The sequence below is a fragment of the Ornithodoros turicata genome, unplaced genomic scaffold (genome assembly GCF_037126465.1).
Source record: "Ornithodoros turicata isolate Travis unplaced genomic scaffold, ASM3712646v1 Chromosome25, whole genome shotgun sequence".
In the NCBI taxonomy this organism is placed as follows: domain Eukaryota; kingdom Metazoa; phylum Arthropoda; class Arachnida; order Ixodida; family Argasidae; genus Ornithodoros; species Ornithodoros turicata.
In genome coordinates this window covers 620,573-625,522 of record NW_026999346.1, presented here as the reverse complement: position 1 = coordinate 625,522, position 4,950 = coordinate 620,573, and the positions used below count along the sequence as shown (strand labels likewise).

General features: G+C 49.4%; 1 long non-coding RNA gene across 1 annotated transcript; it reads right to left on the bottom strand.

Annotated features, from left to right (window-relative positions):
- Nucleotides 1–2,580: 2,580 nt before the first annotated feature.
- Nucleotides 2,581–2,869, bottom strand: LOC135373495 (uncharacterized). Its single transcript, XR_010416493.1, has 3 exons — nt 2,859–2,869; nt 2,685–2,795; nt 2,581–2,630 (listed from the first exon to the last, which is right to left on the bottom strand). It is a non-coding gene; the product is annotated as an uncharacterized LOC135373495 (long non-coding RNA).
- Between the last annotated feature and the right edge of the window lie 2,081 nt (nt 2,870–4,950).

Sequence of the window (4,950 nt, the reverse complement as noted above, 5' to 3'; positions counted from 1 at the left end):
AGATGCACTTGTCACTCAGAATGAGAAAATGCTGACAGTCGACGGAGCTAGCTTTTCTGAGCGCGGTTTCTTTGTCGTAGGCTATAGCGTACCTTTTCATCCGTCTCACATTTTGTATCGTCTTACCGAACGTACTATTCGACATGGTTTTGTACAGAAGTCGCTCGAATTTCGTGGACGCGGCATTCCTCAACGCGACGTTCCTCTGCACGAAGGTTCGCAAAAAGTTGTCTTGGCGGAACGAGAGGATGCTGTGAACAAGTTTTATTTTCATGCCCAACCTCACGTACAGAGCGAGCAATGCATAATGAACGACGTAGCGTTCTTTGTCGTAGCACGTCAGCAAGAGTTTCTTGGTGGGAGGGGCGTTCAGCGACAACGCATCTTTCAGGTGGTGTTGGTAGGGGGAGAGTTCGTTCTCGTCCACGCACCTGTGTTCGGGTGCCAGGGGAAAATCCCTGGTGAGCGCGTGCAGTTCTTCTGGATACGACAAGTCTACTACGTAGACGTATCCCACTTCCGAATCGTGAGGAATGTTGAGAAAATCGATCTCGCTCCACCTCGAAGGATCGACCCACTCAAAGCCCCCTGTTGGGAGATGGAAAGTCATCGCGTAGGGGTACAAACTGTTCACGTCGAGGTACTGGATAAAAGTCTTTTCTTGCTGGGGATCGTAATCGTCGCACTTCTCGTGATTAGCCCGACAGTGTCTCTGGAAGCTGTTACAAATGCCTCCCCTGATTCCCTTCTCGATCGTTTCGTACATCTCTTGGTCGCTTATGAGCTCGAGTTTGACATTGGTGAGCTTCAAAGCGCTACTCCACGCGTAACTGGCGAGGGACACGGTGCGTAAGATATCTATCCCGTCCGTCTCTAGCGCAATCTTTCTGAAATACAGCACGATGTCGCACAGCTGACAGGTGTCGAGCGTGACGTAGAGACGCGTGTAATCTCCTAGGTCCTTGCATTTGAACAATTCGAAAATCTCGAGGGCGTACTGATAGTCCTCGCCCGTGATCTCTTCATCGTTCAGGTCACTTTTGAAAGCTTCCTTTGGCGGTAGTGCGGGCAAATTGTACGCTTCGAAACTGTCGACGAAGGTGTACGGGTAAATTCCCTTCTTGAGAAGCCGTCGGAAGCGGTCACCAAACATTTGACGGGTACAATGAAACGCGCCCTCGCCACCGCTGGCGAGGAGGGTTTCCACCAGGTTCGACAAGGACAGATTGAAAAACTGCGTGGTATCGCGGAAATGGAGCTCGCCAATATTGAAGCCTCGTATTTTTTCTGTGGTAGACGCTAAGATCCACGGTTCGCCCAGATTTAGAACGTGCATGTGGCGGAGAAGGGAGCTCAAATCGTACTGCAGGTTGTGCACGCACACGACGAGTTCTTTGGTGTTACGACACGTAAGGTTACACGTATCACACAGCGTCGCAACAAAATTCGAGGAACCGGGGTCTACGAAACGGGTGTGGTCGTGATGCGACACCTTCCGCATATGTCGGTTAAATTCGCACCCGCAAAATTCGCAGTGCGTAGCGCTCGCGTCCCGAAAGTGGTCTTCCATACTCATGACCAACGGTGAGGGAAGACGGTTCAGCCTATCGATTTGTTCGCTAAATCGCTTGAGCGAGAGCAAGCATTTTTCTGCCGCGTTGGGTCCCAAATAGCCATCTACGTCCATTATTTTCCCATCACAACTTCTCACTAGCACTATGCTATACGAGCTCATCCTGTGCACACTCGAGGCGTCCTTAACGAGCGCGTCCTTTTCCAGTATGCTTTCCGTGTCCAACACCGCAAAATAGGGATAGGGATGCATGTACTGTATCTTGGTGAAGGAGACGCTCTCCCCCGCTTTTGGCATTTCGAGAATTACTTCGTTTACGTCTCGACACAAACGTTCGTGCTGCTCCAACGCCCCTCTCGTCCTATAACCGCTCGTGCATTTCTCACAATAAAAATAGTCACCTCGTCCCATGAAAGTGCTAAATTTTCTGATTCCATAGAAATGCTCCCTAACCTCGAGCAGGTGGACTTTATCCTGATAGAGCGTGCAGGGAATCCGCCCGAACGCGAATGCGCGTTTGCAGTGTTTGCGAACGCGCGTTTGAATGCCATTCGCGTTTGCAGAAAGGTGGCAAACCTCTGCTCGGGCGTCATCATGACTGAGACGGAATGAGAGTAGACAACCTTTTTTTATTTCTCGTTACACATGAATTAGGCTCCAGCTTTGGTTTCGTAGCCGGGAAGGCAGCCCAAATACGGACGAAGGCTCGAGTCTAACCAATGGCTGGGGTTTCTCGACCAGAGTCCACCGCAGCGACAGGTAGTCAGTTGATCGCCGATTCGCAAAAAGAAGGTCTTTGGAGGAGGCTTGAAGGTTAGGACCAAGGGCAGATCTCCCGTCAGTAGCCATTCGTAATCTGCAACGAAAGGAGTGTGAGAAACGCGTGTTTTTTTAACTCAAACACACACGTACAATCTTCTTCAGTCACAGAGTGACACTGATGGTCCATCTTCTCCATCTTCCTTCAATAGTCGAAGTCCTTCGCAACGTACGTCGAACGGTACCGTCCGACAGCCGAGAAACGGGCGAATCAATCGGTCCGTCCAATGCTTTTGCTCTGAAAAAATGTGAACGGTTATAGAACGTATTAAAAAATAACGAGGAAGCGTACCTTTGGACCACAATCCACCACAATTGGTGCAGAAGAAGCGGGCGCTGCCAATCTCCCGAAATATGTGAGGCGGGAAAAAACCGACTTCACGCGCAGCAAAAGTGTTGTACACTGGAAACGAAACTCTTCAAACATTTCGACGATGATGATGATGACATCATGGGTATTACTTACGAGGATCTACCAAGCTGATCATGATGGAATGACGATCGAACGTTCGCTTCGACATTTATAGTAAAGCTTTGCCTCTCACTCTCTATGACGTCATTGAACGTGTTTGAACATGTTAAGACGTGTTTGAACATGTTCGGACATGGGCGGCGAAGTCGCCCCTGGACACACTGGTTCCTCTCACCCTCTCTATGACGTCATTGAACGTGTCTGAACATGTTTGGACGTGTTTAGACACAGGCGACGAAGTAGTCCCTGGACACACTACTTCCTCTCTCTCTCTCTATGACGTCATTGAACGTGTCTGAACATGTTTGGACGTGTTTGAACATGTTGTGACGTGTGTAGACACGAACCCCGCAATACGAAAAACGTCACGCAGTACAAATTAGATTGGTGGTTAGTGTGTCGCGCCCAGTGTAGAAGGATCCTGGGTTCGAATCCCACACTGGGTCTTCTCGTCGTCATGTACAAGTCGTCCCAGAGTGTTAGCTTGAAATTAGTGTAATGTTTTATTCAACGCCGATGGTATTATCATTGTCATATGCGACATCGCAAAAAGGCGCGAAAGACGGAAGGCGGGGTGGTCAAAGTACAGACGACACCGTCGCAATGCGAGGAGGAGGAGAGCGGTGTAGCGACTATAAAAGGTGCGCTGGTTCTACGACGATTGATCGACAGCCGATGAGGGGCATTCATCCACGACGTGAGTCGTTTCGTGGACCAAAATGTAAGTTGACCGTCTCTGCTGTGAGAGTGTATTCTATGTATGACATTGTTTTTCAGGAACCAATAGCCGCTGTCACCGCATGACACTGAACACACACACACACACAGGGACTCATCCCATCCTCTCTCATCATCATCATCAATCTCAAGCATTCCTCAACTGAAGGGAAAAGTGAGCATTGTTTCGTGAGGGGAAATCTCGTACTGATTTTGTTTGACCGCAGTGCCACGCTGTCTCGTATGTCAGTACGACCCCATCGATGCCATGCTCGTGGCCGTAGAAAGAGAGCACGAAGCTAGAATAGAGAATCTCGGTAATAGCCCAGTCGTCCTTTCAGATGACGACGACGACGATAGAGTCAGTAGTTCGCCTTTCGTAATACCTGAAACGGACGACGACGAACCCCTAGATGGACATGACAATGCAGACGAATTGCTCATGTGGGAAGGGGATCAGTCGTATGCAGATTTCATTCCTCTGTCTGGTAGGGTTGGAGATGAATCACCAGATGCGAGCCCAGAATTTCAAAACGAAGCTGAGCCTGTCCAGGGTCGTAGAATCGTTGAATTGAGAGAACACGTCATAGAGAATCATCCCTCCGTCACGGAGAGACGATTCCTTCCTTTCTTTGTCACTGATGAGGCATTTGACGGAACGGCTACTAGGTACACTCTTCTCTGTTCCCCGCACGACGACAACGTCGACGATTTGCGACTCTATCTACCGAGCATAGCTCCAGTAATCACGCGCGTCCTCGAAGCTTATCCCATGCCTTTCAAATTTTGTCTGTGCTCGAAAGCGCTCATGGTTAAGGACGGAGCCGATGGGTTGACTTCTCATCTCCTCCACGTGAACCTTCACTTGAGAGTGGTTCATAACCACCAAGAAATCGAAGGCGCGATAAATGCTGCTATCGCAGAATCCTCGCAACGCGTAGAAAACTATGCGAGAGAAGGGTCTGGTTTCACCTTGACGTCCAATGTATCGACTTAAAACTAACGCGCTTAAAACCGAAGCGGATTGGGTGCACGATCGAGCTTCCCGAAATGTTGAAGAGAAAAACAAAGACTCTCACAAACTCCCACCGAATCACGAAAACGAGTGTTTCAAGTATAGCGTGCTGGCACTCTTGCATCCGTTGAACAACCCAAACGATTATGTCAGATACCACAAATACATGAATCCTTCGAATCCGGAGACGCGTGTAACGTACTGGCCGCCCTGCTTCCCAGTCACTTACGAAGACATTGCCCTGTGGGAGAGAAAAAACAAAATCTCCGTGTACATCTACGTGTTCGACGAGGAGACGAGTTCGATATCTACCGGGCGGATTCCCTGCACGCTCTATCAGGATAAAGTCCACCT